Raw genomic sequence first — 15,344 nt, forward strand, 5'->3', positions numbered from 1 at the left:
CAGATCTTCCCCACCCAGGAATCAAACCAGGGTCTCATGCATTGCAGGTAGATTCTTTACCAATTGAACTCTCAGAGAAGCCCTCAGGTTCATGTAGTATTTTCCTTTTACTGCATCAACTGATTGATTTATTTAAATTAAAAAGAACGTTTTTGAGGAGCCTGGTAGGCTGCAGTCCATGGGGTCGCTTGGGCGACTTCACTTTCACACACTAGAGAAAGAAATGGCAACCCACTCCAGTGTTCTTGCCCGGAGAATCCCAGGGACGGGGCAGCCTGATGGGCTGCCGTCTATGGGGTCGCACAGAGTCGGACACGACTGAAGCGACTTAGCAGCAGCAGCCTGAAACCCCACTTTCTATGGCCTGGCTCCTCTGAGGTTCATATTATCCCACAGCAGGATCCTCCCACGGGAGGGGTATGGGTCAGCTGTGTTTAAACAAACTCTCCAGGAGAGTCTGATAGACGCTTGTTAAAGAATCAGCGACTTACAGGCCTCCCTCTGCCAGAGGCGATAAAGCTTGGAGGGCAACCGGGAGTTTCATTAACAATTTGAGGTGGATCTGGAAACTGGGGAAAGCACGTGCTAAGAGAAGACATAGAAAAATATTTAAAATGGTTAACACTTTGCTTTTTGTGTGTACTTTGCCCTAAACAGTAGGGAGCTAAGGGCGTCAGCTAGAAAGAGAGTGGGTCGGACTGGAATTATCAATAGTAGGTCCCCAGAGGGGTGAGCGCTCCAGGAAACCGAGACACTCGGTCTCCTTTTTCCAGGTAGGGAAAACCCCACGCCCACGTGGGGTGATTTTTCTCCCTCCTGGGCGCAGCGGCCTCACCACAGCTCCGGCTTGCGGAGCCCGGGCAGGAAGCCAAGCTAGCCTCAGGTCAAGGCTCTTTCCGCGCGAATGGTAACCGTCCCCAGCGTGAGGCTCTCGGGCCAGAGGCTTCGCCTGCAGCCCTGCGCGGCTGCAGCGGACCACAGCCGTGTGAGAGGCATCCTCCGCTGCTGGGTGCCCCCCTCGAAGTCCAGGTGTTCAGCCCCGGCACAGCGCGTCGCAGACCCCACGCCCCGTCTCCGCCTTCGGTACCCCGGCCTCAAGCGAGTGGAAACCTCCCATCCCCCTCCCCTCCCGCGCTGTAGACGCCCCGAGTCCCCACGGGACTACAAAGCCCACAAGCGCGCGGGCTGGCGCGCTGTCTTCTGGGAGTAGTAGTTCCGCGCGCCGGGCTCTCCTGGCGGCGCAGCGCGCGCTGGACTCCATTTCCCAGGATGACTAGGCGAGCGGGGGAGGGGGCGGGGCAGGGTCGGAGGATGTGAGTGGGGAGGGGGCCCTCGCCCCCTGCCCCCACCCTTCCTTTCCAGTCAGGCTGGGTTGGGGGAGGGGCCGGGCTGAGGCGGCGGCGGCGGCGGCGGCGGCGGCTGCTCGCTCTGGGCGGGTTAGGGCGGGACTGGCCCGCTGCGGGCGGACTGGGGAGCCGCTCAGCTAACGGGTCCGGACGCCGACGAAGGCGGCGGCTTTCTCTGCACCGGCGGCGGCGGCGGGAGCGGCGAGCATGGCCCGCGCGGCGCCCGGAGCTGACTGAGGTGCGCGGGCGGGCGGGCGGGATATAAGGCGCCCCGGGCCCCTCGCTGCCACGAACCCCCTCCGCGCGGGCAGCTGGCTCGACCAGCGGCCCAGACCCTCCCGGTCCACCCCGGCAACTTCCCCTGGGTCGGGGCGCTGGGCTCCCCCGTGGGGGCGGTGGTCCTCTTGCCCTGGCCTCCCTCCCGGTTGCCCGCCTTCTGCTCCTGCACCTCCAGCCGTTCCCACGCGCGGCTCTTCCACCCCATGGTGGAAGTCCCCAGCCCCCCAGCCCAGCCCCGAGAAGCGCTCCGTGCCCCAGTCCCGACTTCAGTCCACTGCCTAGTTCGCACCCCCAGCCCCGCGCGCGCTCCTGGCCTGTGCACTCCTTGGAGACCCTTGCCCCGCTTCTCCTGGCCACAGGCTGTGTTTGCACCATCAGCAGCTCTCTCCTCTTTCCCCTACCTGGCACTGCCCCCAAGCCATCCACAGTGGCCCAGTTCTCTCTGATGAGACCTAACAGCCTGACCTCGTTCCCATTTCAGAGAAACCGAGGCTTGGCACAAACCAGGAACTTAGCCAAGTCCATGCCCCAGCCCTCTGGGGCTGGTCTGAGCCCTTGCCTTGGCATGAAGGAGTCATTTCTTCCCTCCAGTCATTCCTCTGTGACTGGACCAAACTTCCCAGTTGCCTGCTGCAGCTCTCTGCTGAGCTCACTTTAGTCTCCCTTTTGGCGTTTTCCCACTTCTGTTTCCCCCTCCTCCTTCCTGTATTTAATTTCTGGCCTCCTTTGCCTGTAGAGTCCCCCACCCATCACTCATTTACTCAAGTTAGCCTTTTGATTTCTATTTCTTGCCAACTGCATCCATCTCCCATCTTGCCTTTTGCTTTCAGCTACAGTAAAACACTGAAGAACAGAGTCTAAGGTGGTGTTGGGGGAAAGGGGAGAGGTGCTGGTGGTGGGAAGGGAGTGGCAGCCTCTTTCAGCTAAAGCTGCCGAGGGGGCTCAGGGCACTCTGGAGTCCCTCAGTAAGTCAGTCCTAGCCAGTGATGCACACTCCCATCTTGTCTTTGGGACAGTTGTCTGGAAGCTGGTTGGTCATTTCTTCCTCTCATTATGCGTGGTGGACTCCACCATCCCTCCGAGATGGAGGGAACCTCCTACATTGGTGGAGATGGCGGCATAAGAGAAGTCTGGGAGACCACACCCCTAACCCTTATCTTGCTTCTGCTGCTAACTTTGGAGATGTTTGGCGGCAAAGGGAATGATGCTGCTAGGTGCCCCCTGAGCTCTTTGTGGAGGAAGACGTAGTGACTGTAGGTGGTGATCTCAAGTTTAGTCGTGGTGTTCAGGGTTTGAAGGAAAGAGGGAGCCAGGGCTCAGAGAGGTGGTGGAGACTTGCCTGTATCTGGTTTTTTTTTTTTTGGTTTAGTTTTGTTTTCTTATCTTCCTTTGGCAGATTTGCCTATGAGTCGATCCCTTCCTAGCCCAGTTTTCAGCTTCTCAGTGGGAAGTTGGGGGAGGGAGGGAAATCTGTGAGCCATCACGAAGGCAGGCTCTGGGAGTTCCGTTGGGGTCCTGAATGAGCAATCTTGATCTGAACCAGATGGTTCCCTGCTTCAGCACCCCCTCTCTCATCCCTCCCCCTTGGCTGTGAATAGGACGTCTTTAACCCTGTAACTTGAGAATGGAGGCCAGGGGGCCAACTGTCTGTGTGCGTGTTTATGTCTGCATCTGCGCTCACCATGTGAGCTTGCCAGGGGCCTGTGGGAGTGACCTTACGCGGGAGTGCAGTGCCGGGATGTGCTGTGGCATGCTCACAGCCCTCTAGGAACTTTCCCAGCCCAGAGCCCACATGGGGTCAACTTCTCAGCTGCTAAGAACCACTGGGTGTGGCCTCATGGTCCATTTCCCCACAAGCCAAACCTCTGGACCTGAAAGATGCCTCGGGCGAGGATCACTCTTCTTTTGAAAACTACCTGCAGTTATGTGGAGTCTCAAAGAGCAGCCTGGGGTGGGGTGGGTTTCCTAGAATTGGAGTTCCTGCTTCTGAACTTGGAAAGAGAGGAGCTGGTGAGGGGAGGAGGAGCTGATTCCTTTGCTTCATTCTGTACCCCATCCTGTCTTGTGTATTGTGTACTTGATTTTGACCTCTTCCCCGCCCCTCCGCCCCCGTTAGACTGTGAAAGTCCTTCAGATGTGCCCTTGTTTCTGAAATATCACCCCGCGGCTCGGTCCTTGGCACAGAGTAGGTGTTCAGTAATCCCCCTGAAGAGCTGTGTAAGGCGCATTTTGCTGGGCCCCACTCCCAGACATTTCTGATTCAGGCAGTCTGGGTGTGGCCTGAGATTTTATTTCTATCCGGCTTCCTGACCATAGCACTTGAGAACCACTGGTTTGGGGCCATGAGAGTTGCCTGGGCGATTAATCCAGGCCCATGTAAAGTCTTCAGAGAGGCTGCCCCCCACCTGGCTTCCCCACCCAGGACTGTTCTGGCAGCTTCCCTGGGCTGGTCTTTTCCTGCCATTCCCATGCTTTCCAGTGTTGGCTAGATTAATGGTCAGGGTGACTTGAGGGCCTGAGCTCCCAGTCCCCCTGTAACCACATAGCAGACACTGTGCTGTGGCCATTTGAAGGAAGGACCCCTCCAACCACAAAGCAGGACGTTTAGGCACCAGGGCTTTGGGGAAGGTCATGGGGAAGCAGACTCTGAACCAGGCACTCATCTGCCCTGTCCCTGAGACTGAGCAGGTTGGGTGCTGGCCATGGCTGCACACTGGACAGGATGCCTGGGACTCTGAAACTGAGACAAATAGGAGGAACCCCTTACATTGTGCTTTAACTTTGCCACGCGTTTTTTCACGTACTGTTTTTCAGGAGGTTTATAAGGCAGAGGTAGACCCAGGTGGGGTTACTAAGAAACAGAGATACTCTGTGGGTCACACAACAGGCCCAGGGCTCATGATTTCAACCCGCCGAAAGAGCATCTGCTAACCCAGGAGCTGTGAATAGCTGGAGTGACGGCGGCTGTTCCCTGAGTGGTTACTTCTAGCCAGGCACCTGGCTGGATGTTCTTGCATGTAGGCGCGTCACATTCTCACAGCAGCGTTGCAGGGTTAGCACAGACGAAGAACTGAGGCTTACAGAACTTATGAGACTTGCCCATAAACTCAGCTGGTAAGTGGAGCATATGGAAGCCAGATAGGGTCTTTCTGACCCCGTGCTTTTTGTCCCTCACTGCCTGTCTTGCCCAGGAAACCTGTAATTGGCCTTTGAGTTGTCTGCCCACAAAGCCTGGTGAATTTATTGAGTCTGGAATTCTGCCAGCTGTTGTGGAGGAGAGGATGACCAAGTCTCTGTCCACCGGGAGGAGGGTAAGACAGGTACTCCGATGTCCACGGTGGGAGGCAGAAGGGGCAGCCGGGGGCTTGTGGGTTTAGAGGAGGAGAGGTCATCCCCAAAGAGGGCTCAGAAGGGGACTCTGGGTTGGGCCCTGAAAGGGAAGGCAGAGTTCCAGCAGTGCCTGCAGGCTGGGGAACGTACTGGCCAGCAGGGGAAGGAGGGACCATAACGGCGCTTTCAGGGCATTTTCCCTTTTGGTTGGAGCATAGGAGAGGTATTTTAAAAAGAAGTTTGGTTACAAGCAACACCTTGCTGACTTTGGTAGGAAAGGACTTCATTGGAAGGCTATGGGAACTCCTAGAATCTGAGGAATGACTTGAGACCCGAGTCCCCTGCAGGGTCTTTTTTTAAAAGCAATTATTCGTCTTTTTTTTTCTTCTAAATAGGTCTTTAAGAAATTATTTATTTATGTTTGGTTGTGCTGGATCTCCATTGCTGCGCAAGGCTTTCTCTAGTTGCAGAGAGCGGGGCAGCTCTCCAGTTGCGGTGCGCAGGCTTCCCTCTCTGCAGTGGCTTCTCTTGTTGTGGAGAACAGGCTCTAGGGCATGTGGGCTTCAGTAGTCGTGGTGCATGGGCTTGGTTGCTCCGTGGCAGGTGGAATCTTCCCAGACCAGAGATCAAACCCGTGTACCCTGCCTTGGCAGGCAGATTCTTAACCACTGGACCACCAGGGAAGTCCCCCTCCAGGGTCTTGGAGTAGGTATGTCAGGAGCCAAAGGCCAGCCTCTTCAGGGTACCACTGGGGCAGGATAACTGTTCCAGCTGTACTGTGGGATTTTGTCACCATAGGTTGGGAGTCGTATCCCAGGGAGGAGATGTCTGGTTGGCCCAGACTGGGCCATGCCTCCTCCCTTGGCCGGGGAAGGGCTGGTGACACAGTAGGCAGTCCCCCCAAACCGTATCCAAAAATTGGAGTCCCCAGAAGAAGAGGCAGTAGAGATTGCAAGAGATCAATCCCAGCACAGTGTTCAGTGAGGACTTAACTCGGCAGACGGCAGACAGAGGGCTTGGTTCTGACAAGTTTCTGAGCAGGCAGAGGGCAGGCTGGTAGCAGGGTATGGCTGGGTCATAAGGAGACAAGGAAAGAAGGGAGGGAGGAAATGGAAAACTAGTTAGGGTCCAGGTGAGAAGTAATGAAGACTGGAACTTGGCAGTAAAATGCAAAGAAGGAACTGATTCTAGAGAACTATGAAAGTAGGTATCTTCTGGAACAGACAGTAAGTTGACTGGGGTAGACACTTCCTTGCCTGGGTGATGAAGTCAGGTCCTTTAGCTGAAGTGGAGCAGTCAGGAGGAGGAGGAGTTTGCAGGAGATGAAGCGTCCTTGCTTTGGAGGAGCTGTGGGCAGGACACCCGGAAGCCTGGTTAGCTTGTTACTCTGGACTCCACGCTGCCTGCCTGAGGTTTGGGGCCTCAGCCCTGGGCGGGTGGGGCCCCACAGCCTCAGGGGCCCAGTTCATTTTCAAAGCAACTGGGGCTTTGTGGTCCATGCTCAGCATGCCTGCGTCTCTTCTTGTCTCTCCATTTCTGCCGAGGGTGGCCTTCGCCTTCCTCCCCCTTCCCTGCTCTCAGTTTCCGTGCCCCAACTTTCCCCCACCGTGTCGTCCCAGTATCTGAGCCCTTACCAACTAAAGGAGTTGGCCCAGCTCTCTGGGGACCTGGGTTTTAGATTTTCCCCTCTTTTCTTTAGCAACAAGTTCTCACTATTAGGGCAGATATCTGCAAATGACATTTTGCACGGAGAGAAGGCGAACTTTGCCTGCTAGCTGAGGAGAACAGGCATTTCCTCCAGTTATGCTGGGCTTACCAGGGATGCCTGTATGTGTCCCTAAGCAGCCATTCTGGGGCACCTCTTGGTGCTTATTTATAAATCATGATTGTAATTACAGCGTATTGTCAGTCACACTTCTACGTTGCCATTGCAGACCTCTCCTAAGGCTCCAGGGCATAGGCTGGGCTTTGGGCCACCCCAACTTTCTAGCTGAGAACTGGAGAGGTTTCCTGCTTCAGTAACGGGAGAAGGACTTCCCCGGTGGTTCAGTGGTTAAGATTCCATGCTTCCACTGCAGGGGGCTCGGGTTCGATCCGTGGTTGAGGAACTAAGATCCCACATGCCACTCAGCCAAAAAATTAAATAAATATATAAGAAGAAAGTGAGGAAGGGAGCAGCGTTCTCTGTGAGGTGGGGCAGGAGGAGTGATGCTGAAGGGCACTTAACCCTGCAGGTTTTCAGAGAGGATCATCTTCCTGGGGTGAAGAAGACTGTCCCCCTCAGTTATAGCTGTCAGCATTCAAATGAGTGTGCTTTTTAAAAAGATTAATTTATTTTTTATTGAATTATATAATTATAATTATATAATTACTTTACAGAATTTTGCTGTTTTCTGTCAAACCTCAACATGAATCAGCCATAGTGGATGTAATATTTTTGCCATGCATGATATGAACACAGTGCCTGCTACCCGTGTACAATAAGGTGAACTAGGAACAAGAGAAATCTAGAGACAAATGTAATTTTTCCTTATTTTGCTGTCAGTACTAAATTTGTATTGTGAAATAATCATATTAAAACAACAGTTCTGCTATCAGATGTTGAAAAACATCCTCAAAGGGCTTCTTCCTTAAGGAGGATGTGACTGCAAAGAGGGAAAGGGGTTGACTGACATCCCCCCTGGCTGCTGAGGTGGGGGAGCGGGTAGCACAGGCGTCTCCTGCCTGGAGGGGCGTCTCTCCTGGTTTGATCATGCTTGCCCGTTCGCATGCTTTTTCCTTGTCTCCCCTTCTCTTCCTCCCTAGGCTCAGGGTGGGGAACAGGCGGGGGACACAGAAAGCAGCTCTGCCTGTGCACAGCTGAGGCGCGAGGCCCATCCTGCTCCCGAGAGGGGGCTTGGGGGGCAGAGGAGACCCTGAGGGGTCGGCGCATGACCCAGGGACCGCAGAGAGCAGTCCTCGCCCTTGCTCTCTGAGCCCTCCAGCTGTGGAGTCCCGGAGCAGAGGGCCGGCAGTGCTCCCCGCGCCGCCGGGCAGGTCTGCAGCCTTCTGAGGGAGAAAATCAGCAACGAATGCAAATCGCTAATTGGTCTAGAGGGGACTGCTCTGATGAAGAAAAAATCAACAAGTTTTCCGTGTGGTTTAAAGGAATTTGGAGGGGGTGGCGTGAGTAGTGAAAGGGGAAGTTAAGAGGTGGATGGTAGGAAGAGGAACAAGAGGGGACTTGAGGGCTGGCCTGGGGCTTCCCCCTCCCTGCCCGTGTCACCCCGCAGTCCCACCCTGCTCCGCCACTCCTTCTCCCTCCTCCTTCCTCCTTTTTTATTGACATATAACTGACATATAACATTATATTAGCTTCAGGTGTACAACATAATGATTCCACACTTGTATACTCTGTGAAATGTCTACAAATTAGTTAACGATCTGTTACCACGCATAGTTACTACCTCCTTCCTTCTTTGTGGGGAGGATCCCTTTGGGTTTGCAAGGGACTCTCCCTGACCTTTGAGTAGAGTTCCCCCCAACCTCAAGTTCAGTTGAAAACAAAATACTTGTCGTTTGATGCTGGTGGAACCAGAGTCGGGAGGAAATGAAAGTCTCTGTGGCCCCTGTGCTGTGTCCTCTGCCCGAGCAAGTGAGCAGGCAGCAGCCAGAGGGACCGGGGCTGTGCCGCAAGGCAGGGGAGGGGCGGGAGCCCGGTCCTGTCTCTCTTGGGTTTTCTTGGGAGCCGTCTGAGGCCATGGCAGCTGCAAGGGGCTTTCCAGCAGTTGACCTTCTCTCTGTTCTGTCCTGTCCCAGAGGGCTTGGTATCTTTCCCGGGCCACACCTGTGTAGCTTCTGGCCGGTTCCTGGGTCCTCTGGCATGGCTCAGGAGGCCCCAAGTGTCACAGGCAGGGGGAGACAGGAGAGCTTGAAAGGGGTTAGGAGAGTCATGGGGACCCCTGTTGCGGGCTTCCCAGGTGGCTCAGCGGTGAAGAATCTGCCTGCCAATGCAGAAGTTGTCAGTTTGATTTCTGAATCAGGAAGATTCCCTGGGGAAGGAAATGGCAACCCAGTCCGGTGTTCTTGGGTGGGAAATCTCATGGACAGAGGAGCCTGGTGGGCTGTAGTCCATGGAGTCACAGAGTCGGACTAGGCTTAGAGACTAAACAGCAGCAGGAAGAGTTCAGGCTCTTCCAGTGTAGGGGAGCCAGCGTTGGTACTTCCTTAGGAAGATGCTGTGAAATGGGTGCTGAGTGACCCAGGGCAAGTTGCTGCCCCTCTCTGGGCCTGAGTCCCCTCATCTGTAAATACAGAATTTAAAGATCTGTTCACGGATTTGCTGTCAAATCGTCCAGTAGGCCGAACAGAGGAACGCCATACCCTGAGAGGGGAGATAGTGCTGGGGCCCCAGGACACCACCACGGGTCCAGGAGTTGCTGAGAATTGGTCCAACCTTTCTGCTGACCAGTTGGACATATTGCACAGCAGCCAGCCTGCTCTGGCCTCTCTCTGGAGAACTTGGGCTCCTGCAGCTGAGGGAGCTGCCCCCTGCCTCCTGTTGTCCTCATCCCCCTTCCCGAGCATCGCTCTGCCTCTGTCCTGGGTTCAGGCAGAGAAAAACCCCTCCGGTCTCTCATCATATCCATCTCTTCCTATACTGGCCACTGGTTAGGCTTTGGAGTGACTGTGTATAGGCTTCCTGTTTCTGCTCCCAATCCCCTCACCTCCTTCCACCTTGGGCTCTGCTTTAGTGAGAATTTCCCCCCAAAGCCAGCTTGGGGGGTTAGATCACAGGCTGAAGACGGGAGGTGCTGGGTCAGTAGCGCAGACTCTGGGTGGGCCTACTGAGGGTTGAGAACTCGCCTGGAAATGGGGGTGGAGCAGAGGTTTTTAGGAGAGCAGAGGATGGCGGTGAAGCCAAGCCACACACAGTGTGACGCGGAGGCCTGACCCGAAAGGCCAGGGGATCATGGGCCGGGGGAGGCCAGGGTGGGCCGAGCGTAAAGTTTCATTGCCCAGGAAGGAGGGGCAGGATGGGGATGCTGGCCGACAGGCAGACCCCCGAGACTGCCCTGGCAGGAAGGGAGGCCCCGGCTCTCCAGGCTGGGCTGGTCACACTGCGTTGTGCGCAAGTGTGGGCAGGGTTGTTAATGACTGTTTGTTCTCCACAGGCTGAGGCTGCCAAGGGTCAGTCCGATAAGAGGGAAGAGATAGACTCCTCGAGGTTTATCCTCCCGCCAGCTGCCTCCTTTCCGCTGGCCTCAGATACTAACAGGCTATTGTGGCCCTGCTCTCTCCCCTTCCTGACACATACCGCCCCTGGCTGCAGCCCAGCTGGGCTTCCCCTGCCTGGCCTCCAGCTCCTGTTCCCATCTGGGGTCAGATGAAGCCTGTGCTGGGGGAGGGGTCAGTCCTAGAAGGCTGAGCCAGTTCGGAGTCAGCCTTGGGGTGGGAGAACCCGGGGGGCGGCCAGGGCTCTGGAGTGAGCAGCCGCTCCTAGACCTGCCTGGTTCATGTTGGCCTGAGGGTTACCCCTGGCTCCACCAGCCAGGCCGTGGGGTCTTGAGGGAGCCCCACGTTTACCCCAGAGCTTTGGAAGGTCTGGTTCTTTCTCTGAGAGGAATAGAAATGGGGATCTGAAGGAACTTGCATTTGGGAAGATGATTTGGCCTGTCTGTGGAGAATGAATTGGTGGGAGGGAGGTCTCTTGAGTAGATCTGGCGCTTTAGTAGCTCAGGGGCTACTGTAGGTAGAAGATGGCAGTTCTTGGTTAGAAAAAGAGTGGCAGATGTGGAGGAAAGTAGAAAAGGGAGAGATTTAGCTGGGAAACCTCAGATGGACTTTGTAATAGGTTTGCTGAAGGAGGTTAAAGGAAGGAAGGGGCATAAATGACTCCCAGGTTTCAGGGTTGGATGGATGATGTCCCTTTGCTGACACTGGGAATACAGAGGGAAGTTCAGGTTTTGAGGGCTTAGAGTGTGGGTGAGTTTGGCATTGTGAGTAGGGTGAGTTTGAGGTACTGTTGGGTACGTGTAAGGTATCTCATCAGAGGGGTGGCTGCTAGAAGTGAGTGGGATAGATGGGTAGAATTCAGGGTAGTGTCTGGCAGCATTTAGAAGAGTCAGACATGACTCTTAATAGGTTGAGAAACAGATTTGGAAAGGGTTTCTTCCCCCAAATCCATTGCCAGACAAGGAATGGAGCCTAGGGTCCCGACTCCCCATTGCAATCCATGTCCAGGGTGGTCTTCTCTTGCCCTGACCACTTCAGCCGGTTCAGGGCCCAGAGGGCAGCACCCTCCACTCCAGAGTCTTGCTCGTGGTTGGGGGACTTTGGCTGTGAGCAGTCCTGACCCCAGGCCACCCAGAAAGACTACATACATCAATGGCTCTCCCACCGTCTGTGCATCTGGGCAGTGTCCCTGGCTGGAGAAGGGTGTGAGTCCTGGCCAGGGAGTTCCCAGGGTCACCACTGGGAAGCCCAGGATCGCTCTGTGCCTGAGGGCCTCCGAGCTGGACGGACTTAGCGAGGGCAGGGTTTCAGGGCCAGGTTCAGGGCAGCCCTTTTGCACTATGTAGCAAGTGATATTGTAGTGGTTTTTAAAAATTCTTTTAAATGAAATGGAAAATAGTTGTACACGTGTGCAAGATTGTATCAGTTGGACTTCGTCAATCACAGCAGCTGAAAGCCAGCTCTAAAGGTGCTTTGATGAAAGGGAGCTGGTTGACTCATACCTGAGGGAACGGCTAGCCACATGCAGGGAAGGGAAGAGCTCAAACAACAGCCGCCTCAGCCTGCCCTTCTCTGTCATGACACCTTGCTCGCCCCCCACGTGGCAGAAGGTGCCTGCCAGCAGCGTAGGCCTCCGCCTTCTCTGCATCCCATCCAGTACTGCCGCGGGACTCCTGGGTTCACTTGGAATTGGGGCCCTCACCCAGCCCTGGATCAAGAACTACGCTGTGCTTAGTCCCTGAGTCGTGTCCGACTCTTTGTGACCCCATGGATTGTAGCCCGCCAGGCCCATCTGTCCATGGGATTCTCCAGGCAAGAATACTGGAGGGTTGCCATGCCCTCCTCCAGGGGATCTTCCCAACCCAGGGATCAAACCCAGGTCTCCCGCACTGCAGGCAGATTCTTTACCATCTGAGCCACCAGGGAAGCTGGCTGGCTGCATTTGGTGCTCTGATTGGGCACAGAGATGGAAGTTTGGGGAGAGATGATTCTCCGAAGGAAGATGGGGTTGTCGTCCATTCTAAGGGCATCGTGTATTGAGGGGATAAGCAGAGCTAAGTGTGTGTGTCAGAATCACACCGTAGGCAAACTTAAAGGATTTGTTGCCATTTATTCACTCACCTTGTTAAAAGCTGAATGCTGGAGTGTAGAATGGGACTTCAGAATCACAGTCACTCCCATTTATAGATCGGGAAGTGGGAGTTGAGACATTTGCCTAAGATCCTCAAACCACTAGGTAGAGGCACTGAGTCCAGGAACCCAGGCCATCTATCTGACTTGGAGATGGAGGCTTTTTCCAATAGGAATGGCATCTTCACGGGAGGAGCTCCCCACCGCAACCCCCGTGCCCTGGCTGCCCATCCATGGAAGTCCTGCATCCCCTGGACTGCAAGAGCAGACACAGGCGGCTCATGGCAAGTGGTTCCTTCCTCGTGGTGGCCCAGGGACATCTGCGTGGTGGATGGTGTTACGCGGGCCTCTGTCTGGGCTGCGGGGGTCGTTCACTCTGCGTGTTCAGCCAGCTCCCTTGGCCCAACTAGGCCTGCCCGTGCCCTGGAGAGGCCCCCATCCTCTCCCGCCTGCCCTGTCATCTTGGCTTCTGAAGTGCCCACCCTCCTGTGTGTTTCCTGCTGAGACCCTGGTGAGGACGTAGCTCCAGGGCCGCTGCGCTTCCTGGCGTGAGTGGGGTACTTCCTGCTGGACAGGGTCGTGCCCCACCCTGTCTTCCCCTTTAGAAGACGATGCTCAGGACAGCAGTGCCGGTTTCAGGTACAGAGACAATTTTGGCCTCAGTTTGCCTGTCACTTCCAATTTGTGGGGGTATGGAGGTTCGACTCAGCCTAGCTGAGCCAAGAGTGGTGTGTTGTGGAAAGAGCTCTGTGGGGATTCCCTGGCGCTCCAGTGGTTAGGACACCACAGTTTTCGCTGCTGAGGGCCCAAATGCAATCCCTGAGGGGGAACTGAGATCCTGCAAGCCGTGTGCTATGGCCAAAAACAAAGCAAACAAAAGCCCACAGGGTGAGACCACCACAAACCCAGCAGAATGGCTAGTCTCCTGAGCTGTCTGCTGACCCAGCCTGGCCAGCGCGCTGTATCTGCTCCACCTGCCTAGCTCCCGCAGGTGCTCTGGCCCACCTGTTTGCCTGGGGTCCTGTTCTCAGAGATCAGCCAGCCTGGGCCAGGCCTCCTGCTCCACAGTGTCTGCGCTCATCCCTGCCTCCTCCTCTCTGTGATGCTGAAACCCAGCGGTACCTCAGGTAGGTAGTGCCTTGCAGCTTACAGTCATCACTCACTGCATCTTGACGGTGGCTGTGAGGTAAGCAGGGCAGCAGGCGTCATCATGCCCATTTTACAGATGGAGGACCTGAGTACCAGAAAGGTGTGATTTGCCCAGACTCGCCAACTTTCAGATAGAGCCAGTCCTGGAACTAAAGTCCAGAGTCCACTGGACTAAACTCACAAACGTGTTGAAGTGGGGCTGCCTCCTCTCACCAGGCGAGGGGCTTGGGAGGAGGCCCTGGGCCCGCCCTCTTCACAGCCCCAGTCACCCCTACAACCCAAGCTCCAGACAGGCACCATCGTGTTGGCCAGCCCCTGGTAACCCCAGGGCAGGTAATTAAGCCAGTCAAGAGGTATCCCTCCCTTGGGACTCTCATGGTCTCCCTATGCCTCCTCTCCATGTTCCCCAGAGTTGACACCAGTAATGTCATGATGTCCATGATTACTGGACATCCTGACCAGCAACATCAGGATGTCATGACAGTTATTATCTTAGCAGGGAGTGTATAACTCAGGCCAAGTCCGGGAGGGTCAGCCACTCTCTGCAGATGGGACTAGGGAGGGCTCCTTGCTCCCCAGCCTGGCTCCGCTCACCCCAGGGCAAGGGGCCGAGGCAGGGCGAGGGGAAGGCTGCCTTCGCGGTCCTCACGGCAGCTGACGTTGCCCCTTGGCTGAAGTGGTAAAGCAGATTACCTGCCTAGCAACCTTGGGGCTCTTTCCCTGCAGGGGTCCTGCCTGGGTCACTCACAGCGTATTATCAGCTCCGCGGTGATAAGGACGGTGGCTTAGTTGGAGCCAGGGAGGAACGGAAGCAGGTGTGCGCTGGTCTCGACAGTTTACCAGCCACCTGCTCTCTGCCCCCTGGAGCTGACTGTTAGTGAGCCCGGGGTTAGTGTGGGCACAGGGCAGGACTGCGTCCGAGGGGGTTGGCACTGGGAGCGCCTCTGTGGCACTGGGCAGGGTGCAAGCTCAGGGCCTCTGACTGGATCGCACAGCTCTCCCTTCTGCTGGAAAGGTGACTCCGGAGGATGCAGGCTGAGCGAGGGGCCCACCCCTGGGCTTCTCTGCACCTCCAGTCCCGGGGGAGAGAGACGACATCGCTCCCTTTAATCTCCTGGTCCAGGCGTGGATGCAGACACCTCCTTTGGGTTTTCATTAACATAGCTGTCACAGGCTGACCTTTCCAGAAGACATTAATAAATATAAAAGGAGAATAAAAGAAAGCTAAAGATAAGGTGTATGAAGAATAAAAACAGTCTGGCTCACAAGCGACAGGTTCCTGGTTTGTTTCCTGGTTTTTCGGGGTACTCTCCCCACTGGAGATATGCTCCCCTAGCATGGAGTGCACCGCTGCATGCCTTTCTTCCAGTCTCTGGTCTCCTAGCGCTGACCTGTCTCCCTAAGGAGCCCTGGTGCTTGTCCTGCCTTGAGTCCTCCCCAGACCAGGTGGGTCATCTCTTCTCGTTGTTATTCAGTTGCTAAGTTGTGTCTGACTCTTTGCAACCCCAGAGACTAGAGCATGCTAGTCTCCCCTGTCCTTCACTGTCTCCCAGAGTTTGCTCAAAATCCTGTTCATTGAGTCGGTGATGCTGCCTAACCATTTCATCCTCTACCTTCTCCTTTTGCCTTCAGTCTTTGCCAGCACCAGAGTCTTCCAGTGAGTCAGCTCTTCGCATCAGGTGGCCAAAGCATTGGAGCTTCGGCTTCAGCATCAGTCCTTTCCAGTGAATATTCAGGGTTGATTTCCTTTAGGGTTGACTGTGAGGGAATGTGGCTCCTTCCCAAGGTCCCCCAGGGAACTGGCACCGACAGGGCTGTACCTGTAACAGTGCCGCCTCGTTTACCCTAAGTAAGCCTTGTAACAGGAAGGCATTCTCTTGACACAGTGCTCAGGCC

The 15,344-nt window shown here is 55.4% G+C and overlaps 1 protein-coding gene across 2 annotated transcripts in view; it reads left to right on the forward strand.

The window, feature by feature from the left end:
• The first annotated feature begins 1,397 nt into the window (after window positions 1–1,397).
• The window catches only part of ST3GAL2 (ST3 beta-galactoside alpha-2,3-sialyltransferase 2), a 47,490-nt gene continuing 33,543 nt past the window's right edge, over window positions 1,398–15,344 (forward strand). For both annotated transcript variants that reach the window (XM_055553080.1, XM_055553081.1), the window contains exon 1: window positions 1,398–1,584. The gene's annotated coding sequence lies outside the window, so the exon portion shown is untranslated. The remainder of the gene's footprint in view (window positions 1,585–15,344) is intronic.

This window comes from Bubalus kerabau, chromosome 17, assembly GCF_029407905.1.
Source record: "Bubalus kerabau isolate K-KA32 ecotype Philippines breed swamp buffalo chromosome 17, PCC_UOA_SB_1v2, whole genome shotgun sequence".
Classification (NCBI taxonomy): Eukaryota; Metazoa; Chordata; class Mammalia; order Artiodactyla; family Bovidae; genus Bubalus; species Bubalus kerabau.